General features: G+C 44.8%; 1 long non-coding RNA gene across 2 annotated transcripts in view; it reads left to right on the plus strand.

Annotated features, from left to right (window-relative positions):
* The window catches only part of LOC103170329, a 497,551-nt gene that overhangs the window by 162,976 nt on the left and 307,434 nt on the right, over nucleotides 1-27,141 (plus strand). For both annotated transcript variants that reach the window (XR_005660707.1, XR_003763875.2), the window contains one exon: nucleotides 8,119-8,174. This is a non-coding gene — a long non-coding RNA (uncharacterized LOC103170329). The remainder of the gene's footprint in view (nucleotides 1-8,118; nucleotides 8,175-27,141) is intronic.

The following is a 27,141-nucleotide window of genomic DNA, read 5'->3' on the forward strand; positions in this document are numbered from 1 at the left end:
AAAAGATTATTAAGGTCACATCTCCTCCAAGAGGCCTTCCCCCATTAAGCCTCGTTTCCCTGGCTCCCTCTCCCTTCTGCGTCATTTAATCAATTGGAAACTTGGGGCATTAGATTTTTCACTCCACCTTCAACTCCTTGGCTCTTATATATGTATCTTGAAATCATCTATTGTAAATTAATTTATATTCATGACCGTCTGCTCCTCTAGCTGTAAGCTCGTTGCGGGCAGGGAATATGTCCGCTAGCCCTGTTGGACTGTACTCTCCCAAGAGCTCAGTAGAGTGTTCTGCACACAGTTAGGGCGCAATAAACGCCTTGGATTGGTTGATGAGAATAAATCGGTTAGGTGGAAGATGGCTTATATTAAAGGGGTTAACCATTTCCCAGCTTCGGTTCCACAGGGTAAAATTTAAGGTTCACGGAGTGAAAAGCTCAGTTTAAGCAGTAATGCCCACCGGAGAGAGCATTTTGTGTCTCTGGCGCTATTTAAGTAGTCATGGGCAATTATGATGAGTTCCTTTTACGCTTAGTTCTCCTCCAATGGGAGAGTTACTTCCTTGACGAGTACTTGTTAAGGAATAACAAAAACCCCTTGATCGTGTCAATCGCTTGCCTGTTCTTCCCAGTCAAAATCGAAGAAAAATTAGAACTACTTGGAGGTCAACGCCAGATCCTCCTCGGCAGTGGGGAAGAGACGCCCTTAGAGAAGCAGCCTGCCTAGTGAAGAGAGCACGGGCCTGGGAGTCGGAAGGACCTGGGTTCGAATCCCTGCTCCGCCACTTGTCTGCTGTGTGACCTTGAGCAAATGAGGCTTTGGTTACCTCATCTGTAAAATGGGGATTAAGACTGTGAGCCCCGTGTGGGACTGGGGTTCAGTACAGTTCCTGGCCCATAGTAAGTGCCTAACGAAAACACAGATATTCCTATAATGTCACTGCTTTAAAACAGCCTTTATTTAGGAGGACTTGAAACAGGCCCCAGGGAGATGAGCTGCACCCATCTAAGGGCCCTTTTACCCGGTTTATGATCATCTCATTAAGAATCATTGTTTGCTTTCGGTGGGTGGGTTAGCTTGCAGTTGTAGTAGATAATCAAGTTGAGTTGTTGTATAAATGATCTTCGTGTGAGTCAATGTGTTAACAGAACAAACTATATTTAAATCCAAAGGGAAGATGCTAGATGACTGGATCCGAGGCAGAGATCTGGAATCAGAACTTTCCCACACCACTGCAAAAATAAAGAGTATATCCCGTTTAGTAACATCCGCCATTTTGGGTGAGGATGGAGGTGATTATGTCTCTCTGCACGCTTGATCCTGGGATTATTTTCAGAAAGCTCTCTGAGTGGTCATGTCAAAGTATGCATCGTGGTATTCTAATAAGGTAGCTTGAGGAGAGGAAATTGAAGTAACCTTTTTGAATACTTTGTCCTTAAATAGAAGAGAAGGGCAAATGATTTTCTACAAAGCTGGTATATCTGTTTCTATAGGGACAGAGCTATATATCATATCCCATAATTTTATTTGTAACATTGACAATATCTGAAAGTGATTCCAAAAAAGCACAAATATATGTCAGATGTGACCTATTAGTTGGCATTTATATAGCCCTTTATGTCTGGAAATTAATTCACAGACAGTCTCATTGTTTATATAAATGATCAAATATGAACTAAGTATTGGACAGGCAATTCACACACATTGTTCTCTTTAAGACTGAGAAGTATTTCAAAGTTTTGAGGCCTTGGAGAATATCGTGAAAACACATGTTAGTAGATTCTCCAGCCTCTAATCTCTCACCCTGGGCTTTTTAATTTTTTTTAATGGTATCTCTTAAACACTTAGAGGGTGCCGGGTACCGTACCCGGCACTGGGTTAGATACGAGAAAATCAAGTTGGACATAGTCCCCATCCCACATTGAGCTCACAGTCTTAATCGCTATTTTACAGATGAGGTAACTGAGGCACAGGAAAGGTGACTTGCCCGAGGTCACACGGCAGACACGGGGCAGAGCTGGGTTTAGTAGCCAGGTTTGATCTGATCCTGCATAAATTACGTGCGTGTCGGAAAAGTTGCAAGTTTAAGGGGAGTCATTACGAATAGTTAATTTTTAAGATGTTAGAATGAGGATAATCCATTTGCAAGCAGCACCCCCACCGTGTTGAGAGATGGCAAAGCCTGTGGACCTTGGTCGCATTACGTGGAGTTGATCTAGGTATCATCTGATACCTAATTAAAAAGAAATATTTCGTCCAAACAGTGCAGTTATTAATCAAATATTGTCCGGAACGAACCAGCATTGGGATTTGGTGAATCAGTCACTATTTCAGGGGCTAGAAATGTATGTATATTCTTGTGGAGGTCACCACAGGATCAACTTTCATGGTTTTTTTTCCTCTGCCTAGGAATGCTGTATAATACAATAAAATAACCGCCTGTGCCCCTTTAGACGTTTTCACTTTTTAGCATTTTGGAATAAAAGCAACTACATGAATTCAAACTTCTATCATTCCATATTCATTGCACCAGCCTGATGGCAACAAACGGTGTGGTCTAGTGGAAAGAGCACAGGCCGGGAGTCAGAGGACCTGGCTTCTAATCCTGTCTCTCTCATTTGCCGGCTGTGCAATCTTGGGCAAGTTATTTGACGACTTTGCTCCTCAGTTTCCCCGTCTGTAAAATGTGGATGAAATACTTGTGGTTCCTTCCCTTTAGACTGAAAGCCCCACATGGGACAGACAGTATGGGAAGCAGCCTGGCCCAGTGGAAAGAGGACGGGCCCGCGAGTCAGAGGCCCTGGGTTCTAATCCCGGCTCCTCCACCCGTCTGCTGTGTGACCTTGGGCATGTCGCTTCTCTGTGCCTTAGTTATCTCATCTGTACAATGGGGATTAAGACTATGAGCCCCGGGTGGGACAGGGTCTGTGTCCTACCTGATTACCTCTCTTACCCCAGTCCTTAGAGTAGTGCTTGGCACATGGTAAGAGCTTAGCAGATAGGATCGTTGTCGTTCCTATAATTTCCAACTTGATGATCAGGAAGCACTCATTACAAGGCTTGACCCATAGTAAGCCCTTAACAAATATGACAATCATTATTATTATTGGAGTGTGCACGGACACAGAGCCATATTCTTTCCCAGAGTCACTGCCCCGTAGTAAATCATTCATTTACATCCATACATTGATTCTCAGCGTCACAGCAGTCAGTAGGGTCCCACTAAAGGATATTCCCCGATTGCATAGTGCTCTTTTGTTTGGGGTCTTTTCTGGCTACTTTTCCTCTTTACCGCACATACTGTATGTGTAAAGAACACAGAGAGATAGCACATTTATGCAAAACAGACACTCGTATCAACTACAAGTAAACGTGGCTTCCTTTCCAAATTACACTCGGTTCTGCCAGAATGCATGCATTCACTTCGAAGTCTGGCTGGAACGCAGTGGCAGAATTAGGGAATGTTCTTCCAGTGACGCAAGGCGGTCTGAATGCGGCCTGCCCTGGGGTCGGAAGGAAGAGCCGTGTGCGTGTGTACAGCGAATATTCCAGTGAGGGGTTTCTTTAAAACAGAGTCCTGCAAGAATGCAACTCTGGGTTTGAGGAGAACTGGCTGTATTCCTCCATTACTACCGCGTTACTGGTAATGTTCCAATCAATCGATTGTATTTACCTACTGTGGGAAGAGCGCTGTACTAAGCGCTCGGGAGAGTGCAACACAACAATAGAACAGATTGCCTGCCCGTGTTTGATCCCCAGTTTTTTTCCCCCAGAGCTTTTATTTAGGATGCTAAGAAACTGGCCTGTAAAAAGTTTCCATTTCACCCCAAATACTGTTATTTCCCCAAATCAGAGATTTCACTGCATTTCAGATGCGTCTCCAATTCTGTGCCACAGAGCGTATGTGTGCACGGTGGCTTCAAAAGTAGCGCTGTCCCAGATGCCTGATTCTCCAAATACAGATCGTTAGTCACAGAAAAGTGTTTTATTGCCACGCTTTTTATTGACTCCCTCCCCCCTCGATTTATAAACTCCTCAACTACTGTTTTGAATCAGTGTATAAAAATATCGGTTGAATTCTTAAATGACTTTGCTCTTAGGATATTTAAATGCTCGCGTCAAATGACCTGGCTTAGGTTTTCAGGCTGTCAACAGCTTTTTCCATCAATATAAACTTCCACGGGGAATTTCTGGGCCTTGCCCATCTTTAGCAACGGCATCATTGTCGCAGACTGTTTTACAGTACTAGCTTCCTTTATATCCCGTGTGCAGTGTACTAGATAGTTCTTCCTCTCGGAAGACATCGCTGATAATGAAGGGTGTGTGTGGGTCGGAAGAAGGGAATTTGGGAAGAAGGCAATTTAGGACTGCAGTCCTGGCCGCATTTTGCAAACAGAAAGGCTGCGCTCTTTCTGAGCGTTGAGTTGAACGTTTGCGACGACTAACCCTCTTTTCTCTTTCGCCTCTGAGTCCCTAGCTCTCAGGGTCCCGCGTTCAGCTCACCATTGAGCAGTAGTTGGGGCATCAGGCCGGCAACGTCGCATACCCCACCTGGCGTAGCTGCGTTGAGGTGAGCGTGGTTGTGTGGGGCCTAGGGAAGTAAGACATCTGTGAAAGAGAGGACGTACCACATTTAGCATAAAATGAATTCGCCCACTACTTAGAGTGGGAAAATCCAATTTCCTCCCCTTCCGATGACTAGATTACACATTGGCCTGCGTCAGATGTCGCGCTGAATGCGAGCATCGGGAAGGGGAAGGAACTCGGGCATTACTCACTCACTATGAGGAAAGGACTGTTCTAAGGACAATGACTCCATTGAATTCCAGCCTCACTTTCCATTGATTCGTCGAGTGGTTTTAGGCAAGACATTTAACCTTTGCCTTCACCCATGAAATGGGGCTTAACTCTTTGATTTTATGGGGACTTTGTGGGAAACAACTAATAAAACTGATTGGGTGAGCAAAGCATATTGAGTATCACCCCCTCATTCATTCGGTCGTATTCACCGAGCGCTTACTGTGTGCCAGGGCACCTGGGGCGGCGTGATAAATCGATAAATGGACACTTTCCCTGACCACAACGAGCTTACGGTCTAGGGGCACTCCTCCTGCCAATGCCAACGGGAACCTGATTAAATATTGCATCCTCATGTTCCTTCAGATGATCCCATTTCTAGATTCTCTCTGATTTGGTGAGGACTCTGAGGTTGTTGCTTTTCTACTTCCACCCTAAAACCTGGAAGTCCGAAATCACTAATTCATTTCATGCGCACTTGTTTTCGTCTACCTACCCACGGTCTTTGCCCATTCCCAAGCTTTTTGTCTGTCTGGGTTTTTGCAGGCGTTCTTTGTAAATGAGGCCTTTTTATCTTTTTCCCCAATTTGCTTTCCTGGCCATAGCTTAAGCTTTCATCTTGATTTTACTTCTTTACCATCAGTCGCCTCTAAAAATAATCATTTGACCTTCTCCTCTATTTTCCTGTTCTGCCCCACTAACTTTTTGAGCAGTCAATCACCATGCCATCTTAAGTTTTCTTAGTTGTCTCTTTCGCACTCTTAATGTATCTCCAAGCACTGAACCCGCATAGCAATAACAATGAAAGGGAATTGACGTCATCCAAAAGCATGATCTGGGCTTTAGTCGCCAATGAACAGATTTCTGAGGATGAATGCTGTGTAATCAAAGTACAAATTACTGTTACGATAGAGAGGCAGAACTTGATCCAAATCCCAATTCCTTCCTTGGTGCTCGCTTATCGCGTCGTCTCTCCCTGTGGCCGACAAAGTGTACTTGATTAGAGACAGACATTACATAACTAAAATTAAACACCTTATATTTACTGTTTTGAAGTCAGTTCTAGCGCTCGACCTAACGTTACACAGATATCAAATATGTTACTATCTGAAAATGTAAAACACCTCCCACTCTTCTCAGAGGGAATCTGTACGTGTACTATGAGACGAGCGATTGGACGGTTTGGATATTACAGTTCCTTCCTCGTCGGGTCCTCTCACAAAAGAGGTGGCTGCATTCCTTGGAAGTTTTCATTTTTTAAAACTAACTATGCCCACAGCAAATGGATGGCCTCAAGTGGTACGGTTCCCACATCTAATTTCTCGCCGGTCTCCGCCCACCGTTGCCAGGGGAATTCTCAGCGGTTATAATGTTACGCAGAAAAGTTTGGAGCAGCCTGGTGGCTAGAGACCGTGCCTGGGAGTCAGAAGGACCCAGATTCTAAATCCTTGCTCTGCCGCTTGTCTGCCATGTGACCTTGGGCAAATCACTTAACTTCCCTGGCCCTCAATTACCTCATCCGTACAATGGGGATCAAGGCTGTGAGCTCTGTGGGGGACATGGACCGCGTCCAACCTGATTAACCTGTACCTCCCCCAGCGCTTAGAACTGTGCCTGGCAGATAGTCAACGCTTAACAGACACCATCAAAATAGAAACGAAAAGGAAAACACAAACTTTTCTGCAACTCTTGCCCTGTAGCGAGGCACATATCTTTCGTATTTATTTAGATAGGTACGGGGCTGTTGGATAAGACTCTTTTCCTTGCGAACTGCATGGGTTGGAACCGTGTGGGAGGGATGTTCCAGAAGACCCTGACCAGCTGTCCCCCATTCGTTGAGACGGTCTGAAATTTGGGCCGCCGTCCCGCCATCTGGAGTTGGCCTCGTGGGTCCCATTAAGGTCCTGCCTGGACTTGGATGGCGTCAGAGGCATTTCTAACTAGAGTTGCGGGAGGGAGTCCTCTGATGAAACCAGATGCCCGGATTGATGGTGACAATATCAGCGAGGGAAAACTCAGCTACTGGGCGACCTTCTCCGCTACTCGTTTGCCACACTGCCGTGTTTTCCGTTTGCCTCCTCACGCGAGGTCGTTTCCACCATGACTTGCGCAAGGTCGTGATGAACGTGAAATCAGGAGCTGACCAGCAATAATAAATACGGAGGGAGCACTGTGTAGTACTCTCCCGAGCGCTTAGTAGAGCGCTCTGCACACGGTAAGCGCTCAAATGTGATGGAGTGAATGAAAAGGAGCAAATAAATCTTACCTCCTTCAGCTCCCCGTTCCTGTCGATGCCGGTGCCAGATTTGGGGGGAAGGAATTTGACCTTGCGTCTATGGCAAAACCCAAGAACTTAGAGAAGTGTTTGGTATTGAGTAGGTGCTCCATCAACACCTCTGGGGAGATGAGGCTGCATTAGTTTCTAAGTTCCTTGTGGACGCTGTGCATGAGTCTTGCTTTTGTTGTAGAGTGGGAGATAAGTAAATGCCATCGATTGCTTGATTGCTAGAAGCAGCCGGGGGAAAGGCAGACTCTATTCTGTACGAAGACTTTTGGGTGATTACTCTGTGTGTGTGTGTTTTCGAAATTTGGTTCGTGTGCGCGCCTCTGCACTTCTTTCTCTTCTTCTCCCTCTGTTACCATCTCCCTCTATTTCCTCCCTCAGCTCCTGCCCCATCTCTCCTTCTCGGACTTCTTCCTTTTCCACCTCCCCGCTCTAGTTTCCACACTCTGACAACTCTGCTCTCTGTTGCATTGAGTACTTCAGAAACCTTTGGTCACCCTGTTCGGGAAGCGCCGCAACGTAGAAATGAATACCTCGTTCGATTAATTTTAAGTGATCCCTCTGCTTCTCGGAACGGGCACGCAAACCGTGGTGAATGGGGCCCTCCCATTATCCGGGAAATCATAAAATCGAGGTTGCTTGAGGACGGCTGTTTCTTTTGACCGAAGCCTCAGTTATGGGGGGGGGGGGGCGGATTGAAAAAGTCATATGTAATGTAGTCTATTAGTCAAGGATCAGTGGTGTACGTTGTATTGTGTTAGGTTGTGTAACTGTGTGCAGTGACTGTATGGAGGTCCGCGTCCTGATTTACCTATGTATCTAAGAGTCTGAAACTAAAGAAATGAAAGCAAAATAACTGTTTCGGAAGGGCATCTCACTGAGGCAATGTCCCATACAGTGGAGTGGGATGGTACTTTGTGAAGTGTTGAACGTTTATGGACACACTGCAGATTTTTGATTTGGCTTTGCTCTGTTTGTACCTCAGTGATTTGTTGTTCTGGAAATAATAAATAACAAATTCGCCCTTTGTCTTTCCCCAGCCAAACTGCCTGATCGCTGGAATCCGTAGAGCAAAATGCCGTGCTGACTCCCAAAGGTAGGACACCGCTCATCTCTTCTTGAAGATTTCATTTTACCCAATGTCTGTCCCAGAAGAGAACAGTGGGATTACTTGAATTTACGACTGGTCTAGATCACTCTTGTGAGTACTGCCTAGGTCCGGAGCGAGGAAATCTTGGTTCTCTGATGGAAGCAAGGAAGCCACAATGAGGTATTTTTAGTTTCAGGCCAGTTGCACTTTGGACTCAGAAGCTCTAATTGTTGCAGTTGTCACCTGCTTTACGGTAAAAAGCGAGGAGCCCTTTGCTGCCCAATTCTGGGTTCTTGATGACGGCTAGAGGCGGTGGAAACTGGAGAAGGGGGAAATCACTCTGTCTGTTGCCACTGGAATTTGTCTAGTGAATAAATAACGCCTTATTTTTCTCTGACTGCCAACAGAATACTGCTCACAGGTGATTAAATTAATCAGCACACACGAAAAAATCCCTTGCTCCATTAATTTTTACCAGTTGGGGTTGACATCACACTAGGATAGTCTGGAAACAAAGCACACTTCCCGTTTGTTCCTTTAGCTAGCATTTTGAATGAAATGTGAAACGACTTTTTTTTTTTTTGTCTTCTTCCTCCCCCAACCCCTTTGCTTCATTGCAGCATGTTGCCTAGCAATATATTACACCGACACTGAGCAAATGTGCAATAGTAAATATTATGGTTTTATCTAACGCTTCGACTGTGAAAATAGATGACATAAAATGGAGTTCACGTAACAGATACCGGGGTCAAAGACCACTGGTAGAGTCATTCTGCATGGTAACTATTACAATACACCTCTCGTACAGAGGGCTTATTTATTGAAACATGCTCTGAGTCAGAGCAATTCATAACACGGTGTTCTTTGGAAAATTCCATTCTCCCCTCTGACTAAACATTAGACATACAGCACATACTTTTTGATTAACAGGCTTCATAAACAGACTCCACCAGGTATAATTTAGTAGTTAACTACCTTAACTTAAAATGACAGTAACTTAGTTTTTTGGGGTTGGTTTTTTATTTCTTCACGGAAAATAAGTAAAGGGGATTATAATGAAAACGGTTGTATTTCTCAGCAGGACAGTTAAGTGAATAAGATTATGATCTTGCCGGTGACACTGTCTCCTTTTAAGGAATTAATCTCATCTCTCATGTCGTATGCATTACCTGTACTGAAATGTGTTGGTCTATCCTATAAATACCTTCTAATTTGAATTAAGATAATGTGCTATCTGCGCTTGTTAGGTACAACTTAACACAGTTTTGTGCTCATTCGAAGTCACACAAGCCGAGGAGGCTTTTTTGCATTTCAGATAGAGCTAAAAATATTCACCCATTAAAATAGTAATCATCATTAAATTTAGCTCGCTGATTTTGCTGATTAATTTTTCAGTAACGAAAATGTTTCCTGAAAGTTGGGATGAAAAATATTTTTAGATGAAAGTAGGAGAATTTAAAAAATATGATGAAATTTAATATATGAGACAGGTAATTCAGGAAGTGGAAATATATGTCTTACATCTACTGTCTCTTTAAGACACCTTTCTGGAGTTCAGCGGCAGAAAAAGGAGTGTAGAAGACACAAAGGGTGATCTGTATAATTGACGTGAAATTACAGTTTCCTTGGGTTTCCATTTGTATGTCATCTTAATGCCAGTCAGGGTTTCCGAGTTTAGTCTCTATGTCATAAGAGTGGCCTAGCAGAGTCAAAAATTCTGGGTCTTGAGCCATATTTGTGTAGTCTCAGTGTTTAGTTTCTCCGTGCTGTCTCTCACCAGTGATTGCTTCAAGTCCAGTTCAAGAACTGCAGGAAAGAAATACGCCCTAATTTACCGCAAGAGAAGGAGCCAAGGGCTATTCCCATTAACAGAGCAGGAAATACAGCCAATCAGCGCCATTTTTTAGTCTTCGGCATCTACAGTTCTTATTTTAGTTGCATTTTCAGACATAAAAATGCTTAATGACTTGTCTTTGTCTAGATAGGTCTTCTAGCACTAATCAAATTCTGGTGGGGAAAATGAGCTCCTCTTGAGTCTTGGAATAAAGTCTTTCCAAAAAAAAAAAAACACAAAAACCTCCAAGCTGCCTCTTTAAGAAAAAAGCCCATTCCCATGGCCCTGAATTTTATCAAGACTGGATGTTTATCTCCTCTTTTGCATATTTTTCTTTGGCTCTCTTTGGTGTGGACTTTGAGCTCTTAATGGGCACTAGTAAAAGGGAGGAACACAATCCAGAGTAAAAGGACTGTGATGTTGGGAAAGCAGGATACAGCTTGCAGAGATGGGTGGTTCACATTTTGTTGGGATTTAAGCAATTAAATGTCCCTTAACCGAGGACATCTCCAAATGACGTTAACTCTCTGATGGAAAGATGTCACAGGGTAATAGTAAACTGCCGGCTGTCGCAGATGACCACTGTATACTAATTGTCATGGAAACGCCCTCTGACCCTTTTTGATAATAGGTAGTGGAAGATCTACAGAAAGAGAGAGGCTTCATATCATTTATCTGGTTTATGCCCGACCAAAAATGCCGTATCGGTTAACCCAGATAGATAGCATTCTTTCTGAAGACAAAACATATATATTTACAGAAGACGGAGGCAACGGACGGTTGCTTCCTTTGTCTTGCATAATACAATTTAATTGACTTAATAATGGTGGCATCTGTTAAGCTCTTCCTATGTGCGAAGCACTGTTCTAAGCGCTGGGGAGGATGCAAGGTGATCAGGTTGTCCCACGTGGGGCTCCCGGTCTTAATCCCCATTTTACAGATGAGGGAACTGAGGCACAGAGAAGTGAAGTGACTTGCCCACAGTCACCCAGCTGACAAGCGGCGGAGCTGGCATTAGAACCCATGACCTCTGACTCCCAAGCCCGGGCTCTTTCCTCTGAGCCACGCTGACTTTATTAAACAGATATAGCACTGGCGTTCTGAACATCACAGTTAATAATGTTAATAATAATGTTGGTATTTGCTAAGCGCTTACTACGTGCAGAGCACTGTTCTAAGCGCTGGGGGTGATACCGGGTAATCAGGTTGTCCCACGTGAGGCTCACAGTTAATCCCCATTTTACAGATGAGGTAACTGAGGCACAGAGAAGTGAAGTGACTTGCCCAAGGTCACACAGCTAACAAGTAGCAGAGCCGGGAGTCGAACGCATGACCTCTTACTCCGAAGCCCAGGCTCTTTCCACTGAGCCACGCTGCCTCCCGTGACGGCCAAAAACCTTTAGTGAACTTTTAGAAGCAGCGTGGCCTAGATAGGTAGGGAGTCAGAAGGGCCTGGGTTCTAATTCCAACCCCACCACTTGTCTGCTGGGGGACACCGGGCAAGTCGCTTCCCTTCTCTGGGCCTTGGTTACCTCATCTGTAAAATGGGGATTAGGAGTGAGAGTCCCAAGTGGAATAGGGACCGAGTCTAACCCGATGCGCTTGTAACCACTCCAGCTCTTAAGAAACTGCTGGTATATCGTAAGGGCTTACCAAATACAAAAACACACAAAAAAGCCCCATCGCTTTAGGCTTGCAAGCCTTAGAGCGTGGTCTCAGGCATCCATCTCTACAGTTGCATTGTTCAAAGGCATTGTCAGTCCATCATTCATATTCATTGAGCGCGTACTGTGTGCGGAGTGCTTGGAAAGTACGATTGGGTAGGGATTTTCTCTGTTACCAAATGAGGGGCCCGCAGTCTAGAAGAGGGAAGACAGGCAACAAAACAAATAGGCATCAATAGCATCAAAATAGATCAATAGAATCATAAATATATACACATCACTCCCTGACCCAAAAGGCGTTTGCCAGGTTATTCATCCCAGGGCTCCTACAAGTCTTGTGACTGGAAGTGGGCATTTAGGAAGGAAAACTCCTAATGGAGTGAGTTTCCCCAAAGTGAGGCAAGGATAAAATGGTGCACATAGTTGCCAATTCGTTCAGAGTCTGGGACACATTTTCTGCCGACTGTGGACTTTGGAGCCATCTGGAGATTCTGATGTTCATCCAAAGCTCCTCTTTCCCGAATTCCCTTTAGAGTCTCATGAAGGTAAATTATTTGAGTAGATTCTAATTCATCCTACTTTTGGCTTTGCCAGAATTAGAGAGTAGGTAACTTTAATCATGGCGCCCTGACTCTTCTCCTTCCGTTGCCATTTTAATTTGGGAGTTGCCTCAAATTAATCACTTTAGTCTCTGTAACTGAGAAGAGAAATCTGTTCCATCTAGCTGTGTCAGAGATTGGGTTAAAATGTATGAGATTGCGGGCTGAACGAGTTGACTTTTTCTTGAGCGCGAGACGGGCGCGTAACGGTTTCAGATCACGGGGGAGTAACAGCAGCATTATACTCCATACTACCTCTTTAATCCTTCCTCCGAGTCCTAGGCTAAGTAACAGCTCATTTGAGAGATCTGGCCCACAATACAGTCACCCGGGATCCTGTCGAAGTTTCGTCTCCTGCCTTCCCTAGCTCCCTTAGGAATCTAGCATTGTTAACCCAACTCCCTCGTACTTGCAGTTCTAACATTTTCATTTCATTCATTTTCTGAAATAATTAATCCTCCATAGTCCCGCAGGGACTGAAGCACACTATCGTTCCTGTCCACAAATGGTCATCTAGTGACACTAGTCCGAAACGGGACAAAGGAGCCAAAAACAGCAAAGGGCTATTTTTAAAGGTTCGAATGTTTTTTCTTCTGAGGAAGTGAAAGCCCTTTACCAGTGTTTCACCCTTTCGGTCATCTGTAAGACATGTGTGTGAGGAAGTAAGGGAATTGAGAGGCAAAGTGATTTATTTAAGCCTCACAAGAAGGCCAAGTCTCCTCAGGAACACAGAGGGAAGCATCCCCAAGCGATTAAGGACCAGTCCAGCTGGTGGAGGCTCTGCATGCGGGACCGCTTCAGACGAATGACTCTCCTAAGTCGGGCAAACGTTTGTGACCCCGTCTCTGAGGTGGCCTCCCTGAACGCAACTGATGTCGCTCGCGTTTTTCTCTCCGTGTAGCGTGATGTAATGACATCAGAGTGCATTTTGGGGAATTCTACCGTGGTTGGCCTAAGCTTACGTCGAGGATATGAGCGTGTAAGAACGAGCAAGGGAGGTATTCTACTAACATTTCTAACATTACAATCGGTGGATCTTAAAATGGCTGTCCTTCAAATGTTTGGAATAATGGAGCGTCCTTGCCGAGTCGCGAGGCCGCCCTGAAGCCCAGGGATCTCTGGCTAAGGGCGAGCCACTCGATTACCCGTAATGCAGTCCGTCCTCCACACTTGCTAAAAGCGGCCTCCACGGCAGGCAGGTGGCATATGATTTCTTCCCATTCCCTCTCCTTCCCGACTCCGGCCTGCTGCCTGGGATATTTTACAGGAGATTCAGGAGACCGCAGCCGTGGCCAACAGGGCCGAGAAGACTGCGGCTCAGCTTCCGTAAGTCGGGAAGGGGAGTGAAACCCCCGGACCTGTGCGGAGGGAAGCGGGGGCAGTGGGTCACCCCTCACCTGCCCTCTCCTCCCCTTTCCTTGCCCCGATAGCCCTTGCCTGTGAGGGAGTGGACCTGGCTGATGAGGCGTCGTCTGCAGCCCAAGAAAGCACCGACCTGGGACCGAACGGTCTGAGTCCCCCTAGCAATGACCAAAAACAATAAATGATTGCTTTTGGGATCAAAACCTGTTGGTGTGGGAGAGTGGTATCGGGGAGACAGTGAGGGGACGGGGGACCGTCCTCGCTACCGATCGGTGAAGCCGGAGGGGCGACTCCGTTGATGTCATGAGAGGTCGTGTAATGCCACCTTGTAACATGGATTAGTTCTCGGCTTGCTGGGGTGGTCCACCTAGCCCTGACAGGAATCTGGCGAGGAGAAATGAGCATTTGGAGGTCTTCAGCTGGTTCACCTCGCCCTGGTTATTTCCCGAGTTGACATCTATATGGAAATGCAGGCCGGGAATGATTCCAAGGGCGCCTCAGGATGGAGGCTTCCAGTCGGACATCTGGTCAGGTCATCTGTTTTTTTACGATGCTTATTAAGTGCTTATTGCGTACCAGACACTATACTGAGAACTGGGGTGGATACATGCTAATCAGGTTGGACATAGTCCATGTCCCGCATGGGGCTCACAGTCTTAATCCCCATTTTACAGATGAGATAACTGAGGCACAGAGAAGTAAAGCGACTTGCCCAAGGCCACACACGGCAGACAAGTGGAGGAGCCAAGATTAAGCAATCAATTCTTTATTAAGCCCTTACTAGGTGCAGAACACTATACTAAGCGCTTGGGAGAGTGCAATACAACAAAATCAGCAGACGTGTTTCCTGCCCATAACGCGCTTACAGTCAAGGGGGGAAATAGACATTAATATGAACAGACATTAATGGAACTTCGATCCTCTGACTCCCAGGTCCATGCTCTATCACCACTAGGCCACGCTGCTTCTCAAATTGTCTTGATTATCAGGAATGTTCAGGTAGCTTTGATTCCTTCCATCCCACCAAGCCTATGGAATTATGATTTTTAATAGGACTATGGAACCACCCTCACATTCATTAGGACTGTCTGTGTGACTGCCTGTGGTCGGTGGGTAAGAAAATTGGCATAACCCAAACGAAATTTAATTTGAATGTGAGGAATTCTTTCCTACGTCTGTAACCGTCAAAATACTAAGCACTCTAAACCTTATTTACTAAAGTAAATGTTAATTAGTTCAGGTTCTGCTTGTAGTTTTGCATCTCTGGGCTTTTGCAGTTTGTTTTCTGGGTCCATATGTCCTTTCATATGAATGACATATGAATAACTGCCACCAGTGAGGGTAATTTGGGTTTTTTTTGGTTCGGTTTCTGGCACACTGCCACACACAGACGGGTGCCTACTATTAGTTAATTCTGATTATGATGATGATGACGATGATTCTGTGTGAGCGGCGTGGAGAAAGCTGATTGACTTCTGGAATTGCCTCTCGGAGAATTGCCCCCACTTGGCGGCTTAGCTCTTTTGGAAATCCTGATCCCAGATGAAAAATCTATTTTACAAGGAACTCTGCGTTGGAACAAGCCGATCTAATTCCTTTTCCCGGGAAGCCGGGGCCTCCTCCGGGGGGATTCATTCCTTAACTCTAAAAGGACCAGCACATCTGTTGCACCTCTTGATGTTCCCTTCCAATATGGCAAATAGGCAGAAAACTCCAGTGAAGTCTTCAAGTTACTGTACAACGTGCAGGTGGTCTGGATATGTTTCCCAGCTCTACACGCACGTTACACAGATGCTTCCCGAAACTCCTTCTCAGAGTTCTCCAGAGTGTTTAAAGTTCAGAGGCTTGGCAGAGATCCTCCAATTTGAATCTTTCTTATTAAATCTTGCATTATGAACCTTCAAAAAAAAAAAAAAAAGCAAGCAAAAATCCACTGTAAGCAACTTGTATTTCACCTTCATCCATGCGTGGATTGTTCTCCAGGTTTACTTCATGTTTTCAGTGGCTGAACTTTTCCTAAGGAAACGGTCACCTCTCCTTAAAAAAAGAACAAAACAAAAAAATGTCTGTTCGGGTCGGCAGATTCCATGACAAGGACTTTCCTCCTGAGGGTGGTGTATCTCAAAGGAAAACCTTAATCTCCCCCAAGTAGACTTGACGAGCCCCTGTCCAAAGCAGAGGGAATCCAGCTCGAGCGGAGAGCTTGAGGTAACATTCGATATGGCAAAAATCCTCCCGTTCAAGCTTCGTTTTCTGAGAAAGGGGCTATTTCTGGCGGCACACATTCCATAGGCTCCAGAGGCCAAATTGCAAGGACCGATCCCAAAACGCTAAAAATAGGCTATCTCTCGACTAAAGAGAAACCAATATTTAATTTGAAATGAACACTTGGAAGGCTTGTGGAGAGAGAAATTGGTGCAATACACAAGCATCATTCAACTGGGTACGCTAGACTTGAAGGATTTCACCGGGGCGTGAAAAAAACAAGGAACCGGCAGCAGGACTCTACCAGCAGTTGACAACATGAGGAAGCGGAAGGGGAGGGAGGGCGGGCATGGAGGAGTTTAGCGGAAAGAGCACAGACCTCGAGTCGGGACCTGGGATCTAATCCACTTGTCCGCTGTGTGACCTTGAGTGAGTCAACTTTTCGGTGCCTCAGTTGCCTCATCTGTAAATGGGGATTCAATACCCCTTCTCCCACCCACTTGACCGGGAGCTTAACGTAGCACAGGGACTGGGTCTGATCTGATTGTCGTGTTAAGTACCTCAGCTTTTAGTACTGTGCTTGCCACACAGTAAGCACTTAACGTAGTGCGCAATTTTTTTTGTATTAATCCCTCCTAGTCCGACCGTGAATGTAGATCGTGTGACGTGAACGCTGGCCTCTGTGGCCCTTCGAGAGCGAGTCCTGATCCCTCTCTACATCATCCCACCCAGGCATAGACAAAGTCCCGGAACCGATGTGTTTTCTGTGCAGCATTGCTTGTGGAACTGTGGTTGGCTCTTGGGGAAAAAAAGAAAAAAAAACACACTTTTTCTGGTTAAAGTGTTTCCGAACAGAAATCCTTCTTATTTGACTGGGGTTTTTTATATATATATATTATTGGGGAGGCCCTTTTAATGGGAGCAGGATTTAGGTTAAAACATTTTCCCGTGTTTTTATGTGTAAAATTCGCCATTTGAAAATCCCTCGGAATTGTATCTCTGGCTCCGATTCAAACCGAAGACCTTGTTCTGAACTTATTTATGCGCTGGGTATATCTACTTATTGGATAATATGAATGGAAAGCACAGTGCTACACCTCACTTATTTCAATTCAGCAGTGCTAGTAGCATTTGGCCCTAGAAAATTTGAAGCATATCTTGAGAAATTTTCCGATGGTGAGGTAGGAGAGTCGTTATGCTTTCAAAGGAGGCAGTTATGTCAAAGATAGAGTAGACCTTTCAGAAAGAAAATTAATTCATTTTAATTCAGAACCTTATTTTTAAATGGAGCATGATGTTAAACTTCTCCTGGCACACTAAAATGAAAGAATTTGAGTTATTTAAAAACCTATCTCTTTAGTCTACAGTCTCCTCCACGGTTACATCGAATCCTGAACATATTTATCATCGCTCTGTCTCCCTGAGTCACTTTGACAATTTGAACTCCCCCAAACCACATCATAAAATCCTATCCCATACCCGTGTACCTCATCGAAAATCCCATTTTTAAAGGCGAGATTGATATTTAAAATGTTTATCGCCACCTAGATTAATTACGTTCACTCCTCTCAACCAGGTCATGTTGGTAAGGATGCCCTGAAGTAACAATTCACCTCGAAAGTCTTCTCGGATTACAAAGGTAGTATTATACTGTATACTATATTACAATCCCTACGCTTTCCTACCTAGAAGTGACGAGACTGTGACGTGTAACTTTGTTCACCCCAGCTCAAATTTTTAAAAAGTTTTAATTGATGAAACCAACCTGATATACACAGTTGACTCCAGAATTTCCCTCTTTTCCATGCAGTGCCTGTAAATGTAAACTGTGGGAAAGGAAGTGTGTGGCAGGGTTGGGATTATGATAGTGTAGAGCTGGAGAGTCTTCAATTTTGTACTTTTGAAGGAAGCTGGGCAGTAACCTTCATCAGGTGACATGTAATTTTTGTTTTTATATAATGATAAAGCTGGTAGAATAAGATCCCCGAAAGGTTTCAGAAAGCAGTGTGAATTACCTCTCTTCCCTAATTTGCTTTCACTGGTCTCCTGTGTTCTGATAAATGAAGTTGGAATGGTAGGATTGATCTAGTGCAGTGAGCTAAAATGGAACGGACAGAATAGTGTTCTGAAAATCCCAGTCATCTTGCCTGCCTGCCCAGATAAATCCTTTCCACCCACTCGTATAATTTCAACATCAAAAGGATGGGGTATAGGCAGCACCACTCAAGCAGCAGAGAAGGCCTTGAGAACAGAATTCCGAATTTTAAGGTTCCTAAATGATAATAGGATCCTATTTGAATACAGTGATGTAGGACATAAAATCACAGTGAGGGAGGAGGGAAATTGGAGGCAAACTTAGGCGTAAAATTAAAGCAAAGCCTCATGAAATAATAATAATAATAATGATAGAAAAAAGTTTTGCGCTTCATCCTAGTGATTGATGGAGCCAGATTTTCCAAGCCCTTGGCGATGTCCTGAAGTTAGGTGTTTCTCGAAACCGCCTTAGGTCTCGATAGCAGTCCTACGGGCCTGTAAGAATTGATGCCATTTCTAATGGTGTTAAGCTTCCAGGAGATCCACGTGGACCCTGAGAGAACGATCTCATTATAATAAATATTTTCCCCGTTAAATATCAACATTTCCCTCCAGAGAATATTCTCCGGGCACATTCTTAATTCCCGTTTTCCTGAACCGATAGAATTTGTATATGTCCTTCAAACCCCTTTCACCACGTCTCATGTGCCGACAATCTGCACTAATACATCCGTCAACCCAGTATTTCGGGGATAATTATGTAACAACTGTGGTGTTATGTTTAAGGCTCTGAGGCTTCCAGTTAAATCTGCCTTCTTGATGGACTAATACTGTTCTGGCCAGCTTGGAAAAGAAGTGCAAAGTGACTGTACATCAACACGATTTCAAAAATTTGAAAACGAATGAAAGCTAACGGGTCTTCCGGATATTGTACCAAATGCAAACTATTCACACGGTTATTTGGACCTACGTTTTAAGCTTTTGGCAAATATTGACAGAAAATATTTCTATAAAATTGTGTGTTCGCCCTATTCACACCCTTCACGATTATGTAAATTTCAGTCATGTCCCCTCTCAGCCTTAGAGCTTCCGAACTATTTTCCGTCTATTTTCTTAGGGAAGCTGCTCCATCTGCCTGATAATCTCAGTTGCTTTTATGTATATATCTTCTCCTGGACAGTTATGTCTTTCAAAGTACTAGATATGGTATTTCAGGGGCAGATACATCTTTTTTTTTTTTTTAGATAGTGACAAAACTCTGCCTCATGATAATAGCGATATGGTATTTGTTAATCATTCACTGTTACTAAGGGCTGGAGGAAATACAGGATAATTAGATTAGATGTAGACCCTGTCCCACGCGGGACTTAGGTTGGGAGGGGGCGGGGAGGGTGGAAAATGTATTTTATCCCCATTTTCGGGAGGCAGGTAGGAGGAGCCAGGATTAGAACCCAGGTTATATCCTATTGAGCAACGTGAGCACACCCAGTGCAGCGTGATGGTGTCGCACAGGAAGGGAAGAGTGGGGAAGCCAATTTTTTCCCGCATCAGGGCCGTTAAATGTCTGAAGCCAATCCTGTGAACTGGTGAGGGTGGGGCTCCCCTCGGTTAGCTCGGTGAATCTCCGAAAAGAGCTTCCATAACCCCGCTTCCTGCCCAGACTTGGGACAGGAGGTGAAGAGCAGTTCTCCCTCCTGCACAACCCCAGAGAGGAGAGCTCTGGATTTCCGGGAGTCTCACGGCAGCCAGTCAGGATAAATATCGAGTGCTGGTAAGAAGTCACCACTCGTCGGGGGGGCCTTTCCTCAGAAAAGCTTCTAGACCAGCATGAGGGAAGCATCGTGGCCTAGCGGAAAGAGCACAGGCCTGGGAGTCAGACGATCCGAGTTCTAATTCTGGTTCTGCCACGTAGCTGCTGGGTCATCTTGGGCAGGTCCTTAACTTCTCTGTGCCTCAGTTCTCTCAACCACAAAATGAGGTTTCGGTACCCGTTCTCCCTCCTACTTGGACTGTAAACCCCAAGTGGGACCTGATTATCTTGTGTCAACCCCCCCCTACCTAGTATAGCGCTTGGCACCTAGTAAGCCCTTAACACATACCGCTATTATTATTACCATCATTATTATTATTATTACTACTAACAATAATAGGTATTATCAAGCACCAGAAGGAACCTGGCAGACAAATGTTTATCTTCAGTTTCTCCAAGATTGCCTTTTAAAGAGGCTCATTTTTCACTTCTCGGGGAACTAATCTGAGGTTTAGAAGGGAATGTAGAAACACTGCAAGACAATGGGAAATAGCCTTCCAAGAGAGTAAACTTATAATAAACTGCCTTGTAATGAGACAATTTTGCAAACCCTGTAAAAAATACTAATGCCGTTGCCATCACCGCTAATAATTTGGATTTGCACTACAGAGTGTCATTTTTCTAAGGAGCATAAAACACTTTGCTAACATTAAGGGGTAATATTCATGACATCGGAATAGGCATAACAATAAATGGCTATTGCACTAAACACTAATGAGGGGCTGAGGCATTTGATGCATTGTAAAAGCAGTTTCCTCTAAGTATATTGCAGCGATAGGAACATTATCGGCGTTAGCTAGGAAATGACGGTGACAGCCAGACAGGCTGAATTGGTGCTTAGCGATCGGAGATGGGAAGCTGCACTTGGAAGAAAACCGCAGTGCTGCTCCTAAGCTGAAAGGCAGGTTTTCATCAGTATTATTAATAATAGATAACTGACTTGAAGCTGGATCTGTTTTATGCTTTTATTTTTCCAAAGCATCAATGATTTCAATTTATCCTCCCAACATTCCATTGATGCGAGGAAGGGCAGTTGGTATTTTGCCCATTTGACAGTTGAAGAAATAGAGGCACAGAGAGGATAAGTGTTTTGTCTTTTTTTTTTACGCGGCCTAGCGGGAAGAGCACGGGCCTGGGAGTCGGAGGACATCGGTTCTAATCCCGGCCCTGATTAATTTGTATCTATCTCAGCATTTAGTACAGTGCCTGGCCCATAGGAAGTGCTTAACAAATACCATTTAAAAGGAAATGGTCGCTCGGTATGGAAATAATGAAGATGGGACTCAAATCCAACCAAGCCTATGCTTTATAGGTGAGAGCACTCTGCCATTAGGGTAGGGCCATTAAAAGTAACTGGCCTTAAAGCTTTGGGTCATGATAAACATCTTTAGAAGCCTGTACTTCAAGTGTTACGCTTTTTGCCCCCTAACTCCTGAATTCAGCATCAAACCTTGAGGAAAAGGAAGACACGATTGCTATCTCAAATATGGGCCAAGGGTCCGGCAAGGGATCAAGCTGGATTGAGAAAGCGAGGCTGAGCACTAGTAGAGGATTTTCATAGGCTCCCCTGGATAAATTTAGAAACTTTTTAGGTTTAGGACAGTCCCAACTAAACTGGTCATTGTACTAAGCAGCCACTTCCAGCTCCTCATACCTCCGTCCCAAGATGCTTCCGGGGATGAGGCAGAACGTCCATAATAGAGTTTCGTTTCAGGTTTCGGAGCATTCTGGTACTTTGAGAATGCTCGGGAGAAAGGGAGGACATTGAATCTGTACTTTTCTCCCGTTGGAATTGAATCCCACCCTTTACACGGCGGCTAAGAGGGGAAATAAAGGCCTGAAAGCTTAGACTGGCATTCTGATGATCCATTTTTTTGACAAAACTAAAAGTCACCTTTAGGGAAACTCTATTTCCTATTTGCTCTGCTCTCTCCCTCCTCTCACAGTCAGGAAATGTAGCCTCTCTGAAATGTTTTGGCCTTCAGCCCCACAGTGCATTAGACAGCCCCTGGATGCAGCTGTATTCATTATCCAAATGTGAAACCATGTACAGAATATGGAGGGACCTTTGAGTTTTGAGAGTTGTTTTTGGTCGTTATCGTCGCTCGTCACCTATTTCTGAGTCGTACTCCTCTTTCTGCAGTTCCTCTTGAATTAACCAGCTGCGATTCTATGTTAGGGCAAAGATATTCTTCAGTGATTAGCGCAGCACCTTTCAAGCCTGCAGATAGTGTGTTTTCTGTCAAGGGATGTCCGCCTTGCCTCTCGCCTTTGCTCAGTTGGTCCATTCCGCCTCCCCTCTGTTGCCTAAAACCTGCTACAAATCACACCTTACTCCATCAATAGCAATTAATAATAATAATTGTGGTATTTAACCAATCACTATGTGCCTGGCATTGCGCTGAGATCTTGGTTAGATAAAAGATGATCGGGTTGGACACAGTCCCTGTCCCATCTGGGGCTCACCGTCTTAATCTCCATTTTACAGATAAGGTAACTGAGGCACGGAGAAGCTAAGTGACTTGCCCAAGGTCACACAGCAGGCAGGTAGCAGAGCCAGGACTAGAAGCCAGGTCCCCTGCCTCCCAGGCCCTTGCTCTTTCCACTAGGCCTCGCTGCTTCTCTTTAGCCTTCAGCACGGGAGCTGTGGCATTGAGGGGTAGTTGGGCAAATCCATCCTCCCGTGGTTATTCCGAGTTGGATGTTTTCCTTCCTGCTTGGAACAATGACTGACATACCGTAAGAGCCTCCATTCCTCTAGGTATGGCCCCATCTGCCTCCTGCCAGGCCTCCCCAAACTCCTTGAGCAAGTTTTCTCCACCCACTGTCTCCACTTCCTATCCTCCAGTTCTCTCCTTAACTCCCTCCAATCGGGCTTCCAACCCCTTCACTCCATAGAAACTGCCCTCTCATAGGTCACCAATGATCTCCTTCTTGCTAAATCTACTCCATCCTATCCTGCTCGACCCCTCAGCTGCCTTTGACACTGTAGACCACCCTCTTCTCCTGGAAACATTATCCAACCTTGTCTCCACTGAAACCATTTTCTTCTGGTTCTCCTCCTATCTCCCCGGCTGCTCATTCTTCGTCTCTTTTGAGGGCTCCTCTTCTGCCTCCCACCCCCTAACTGTGGGATTCCCTCAAGGTTCAGTTCTGTTCTCCATTTACACCCTCCCCCTTGGAGAACTCATTGGCTCCCATGGCTTTGAATACCGTCTCTGTGCGGATGATTCCCAAATCCTCACGTCCATCCCTGACCTCTTTCCTTCTCTACAGCCTATCGTTTCCTCCTGCCTTCAGGACACCTCGACTTGGACTCCTTATCTTCCCACCCAAACCCTGTCCTCTCATTGACTTTCCCTGTCACTGTTAAAAGCACCACCATCCACTCTGTCTTACAAGCCCGTAACCTTGGTGTTATCCTAGATTCATCTCGCTCATCCAACCGGCTCGTTCAGTCTGTCACCAAATCACGTCTGTTCAACCTTCACAACATCGCTAAAATCTTCCCTTTTAGTTCCATCCAAACTGCTTCCATGTTAATCCCGGCATTTATCCTAGCCCGCCTGGGCTTGGGAGTCAGGGGTCATGGGCTCAGATCCCGGCTCTGCCACCTGGCAGCTGTGCGACTGTGGGCAAGTCACTTCACTTCTCTGTGCCTCAGTTGCCTCATCTGGAAAATGGGGATTAAGACTGTGAGCCCCACGTGGGACAATCTGATTATCCTGTATACCCCAGGGCTTAGAACAGTGCTCTGCACACAGTAAGTGCTTAACAAATACCAACATTGTTATTATTACTGCGTCAGCCTCCTTGTTTACCTCCCTGCCTCCCGTCTCTCCTCACTCCAGTCCCTGGATCGTTTTTCTACAAAACTGTTTAGTTCATCTTTCTCCTCTTCTCCAGAACCTTCAGCGGTTGCCCATCTACCTCCGCATCGAACAGAAATTCCTGACCCTCGGCTTTAAAGCACTCAATCACCTTGCCTCCTCCGACCTCACGCTCCTGATTTCCTACTCCAACCCGGCCTGCACACTTCAATCCTCTAAATGCCAACCTTTACAGGACCTTCATCTCGTCCATTTCACCACCGGCCTCTTGCCTGTGTCCTTCCTCTGGCTTGTTATGATCTCCCTCTGCATATCTGATGATCTCTCTCCCCACCTTCAAAGCCTTATTAAGCACATTATTAATCACATCTCCTCCAAGAGGCCTTCTCTCACTAAGCCCTCATTTTCTCTTCTCAAACTTCCTTTGGTGTCGCCCTTCAATTTGGATTTGCACCCTTTATTCAGCCCTCCCTCGCCCCTCAGCACTTCCATGCGTATCTGTCCACCGACGTTCTTGGGTTTTACTCTCCCAAGTGCTTAGAACAGTGCTCTCAATAAATCGAACTGATTGATTCTTATGACATGGTTCTGCTCTCCCCAAAACAGCTCTAAGGCCCTCCCCATGGTTGCCAGTGTGCCGATACAGATCTCTGGCTGAACCTCACCTTCTCCCCAGCTTGGGGCAGAGCCTTGGGGAGTCCCAGCATAGATGAGTGCAGAAAAGTGGGCCAACAGGAGTTAGATTTGCTGCTGCTTCTGCTAGAGAAGCAGTGCATCTGTCACTCCCGTAACCTTACTTGGCTGAATGGAAAGCTGAACTTTTTATTGGCAAAACCTGTGCGTCAAATAAAATCAAGCCAGCATCCTTCCCGTAAAGGCCAATGTGACCTGTTTGCTCTCGATGGAAATGTTTGCCCTCCTCGGATAATCCATTTGAATGGATTACAATTCCACGCTAACTGGAAGATCAAACTGTTTAACTCTAGTGGTTTGGCATAGTATTTTTAAGCAAGTTATTCCTGTATCTTCTTACCTGGGGAGCCAGTGGGGATATTGACAGGTAGTGGGTGAATTACAATCTCCTTTATGAACATTTGTCGGTTACACGGCCTAAAATAACAGTCTTTCTTCCTCCAATATTTGACAGTCGTACTGGAGCACACTTTGGATCTGAATTTTGTTTTGTTTATATTTTTGGAAGGAAAATATTGTGCAGTCAATAAGACTGGCTAACTTCACAGAAGCCATAATGTTCAGAGGAATAGGACGGACGAAAATAATAAATGTTATATAAAGAAGCATCGTGGCCTAGTGAATAGAGCGCAGGTCTGGGAGGCAGAAGGATCTGGGTTCTAATACCGGCTCCGCCACTTGTCTGCCGTGTGACCTTAGGCAAGTCACTTGACTTCTCTGCTCCTCATTTCCGTCATCTGAAAAATGTGGATTGAAACCGAGATCCCCATGTGGGGCATGGAATGTGTTCAACCTGATTAGCTTGTGTCTACCCTGGCACTTAGTACAGAACCTGAAATATTAATAGTACAGAGCTCAACAAATCGCATTAAAAAAAACGAAAAAAAAGCACTATAATTACATCACGTAGGGATGAGGAGAGAGGCTACCGACTTTTCTCAACTTTCAAGTTTTTTTTTACCTCGTCAATATGGTCCTGTTTTGTTGAATCTGTTTGATCGTAAAGTTTTGGATAATAATGATGTCTTTCTACTGTTGAATAGGAATCCGCAGGGATCTTTCCACACCATTCTATGTAGAAACTAAGCCTCTACCTCCATAGGCTGTGATGGTTTTACAGAAATGAGCTTGGGCAAAGAACATCGATAGCTTACAGTTATGAACCTGAAGATGGAGAGAGGGTAGGTACTTAGAATACTGGAAATAGAGATAACCGGGTCCTGTATCCAATCAATCATAGTTTATATTGAGTGTCGTGTGCTGAGCACTGTCCCGAGTGCTCTGAAGAGTACGATAACCATACTGGACCAGGGACAGTCCAGAATAAAACCAAACATCTGCTAAATTCCTAGAATCCTCAAATAATCAGGACTTTTAAATCCACAATATGAAGTCCTGATTTTGACCTTCCAACTATTTATGTGCTCCTATATTATAAACCATCAAAATCCTTTAACCGAGACCATCTTTCTTTCTCCTTGAGAGAAAGCACGCTCCCAACCTTCATCTTACTCAACCTGTCTTATGACGTTACTAGCTTCTACTATCAGATACTTTAAAGGGCACGTAGAAAACATTTTCCGTTGAATTTGCAGGGGATGGAGTATGACAAATTTTGTCATTCCCGGGCGAATAAAGGAGTCTAAAACTCAAGGATTTGGGAATCAGGGTTACAACAGAGGTAGAGTTTATGCACACCCTTAGGCTGAGCGATGCTCTTCCATACCTCAAATCCACCTCAAATAACAAGGTCTATCACTTCCTGTCACTGGTTCTACGCCTCTTGCTTGTCAGAGGGACTCACGGTGCTTCTCCTCTGTGAGACCAACAACCTTCACCAAGATAAAGCCTACCCACTCTGGGTCTTCTTTCCTTTTTCTGCCCTCTAGACTGTAAGCTCACTGTGGGCAGGGGACGTGTCTATCAACTCAGTCTCCCAAGCGCTTAAAAGAGTACTCTGTGCATAGTAAGTGCTCAGTAAATATAATTGATGGCTCGATTCCCCAGTGCTGCTGACCCGGTCACGTCAATTTCCTGTCCAGCAATCTTTCCTTGTTCCCTAATATTTATCCTCATTTGATGGGCTCACGGGCGAGAAAGAAGGAAAAGACGCCGTGAGGTCACCTAGTTCAAGCCTCGGTCTCCAAGCAGGTCTATGCCATAACTGTTCAAGAGTGATGGGAATGGTTAAACTTCTCAGTACAAGCTGTTTTATGTTCTGAAAGGAGTGGAATGGTCCTGAATGATGCAATGTGCCAAGTCAAACACATAAAATCATATTTTGAGCACTGGTTCTCTCTTCCTCATTCTCTGAGGCAAGAAAAATGTTCTGCCCAGTGTCTGGGACAGTTTAATAAATGTTAGATAAAAATGATAAACCAGTACATTAAAGTGGATTGCTGCTGCTTGTTTTTTTCCCCGATTTTGTATTGCTTACTTTTCTATGATTCTTTTTCTATGAGGGAGTGATTAATGAATAAACTCAGAATCTGAATCTGAAGAGACTCCCCCCTCCCCCCGCCACCAGGAGGAATTTGCAGGCAGGTAACATTTGGGATGGTTGGAAATTTGACATTATTCCCTTCAAATAAATGTGCTCTCTGGGTCAAGGGAGGAGAATGATTTAAACAAAAAATGCAAGTTAACATTGGCCCAGGGCCCAGAAGAGGATTATTGCTATATTTCAAGGTCCACTTTTTTCTTTCTGCACAAAAGCTATGGAATCTTTATGAAAAGGGGAAAATCCTGTTCTCTAACAGTCTTTGGAGAGTTCTGTTCCCAGTCTACAACGTGTGAACTCTCCTCCGATGAATGTTTTTGTGTATTTTCCACTCTCAGATTTGGGGTATGGGAGAACGAAGAGTATAGCTTTGAAGTATTAACTACAGGCTGGAGGTTTTTTGTTTTTTTTTTTTATAATGAAAGCCTTATGTATGTGAGAT

Source organism: Ornithorhynchus anatinus, chromosome 13 (genome assembly GCF_004115215.2).
Source record: "Ornithorhynchus anatinus isolate Pmale09 chromosome 13, mOrnAna1.pri.v4, whole genome shotgun sequence".
Classification (NCBI taxonomy): Eukaryota; Metazoa; Chordata; class Mammalia; order Monotremata; family Ornithorhynchidae; genus Ornithorhynchus; species Ornithorhynchus anatinus.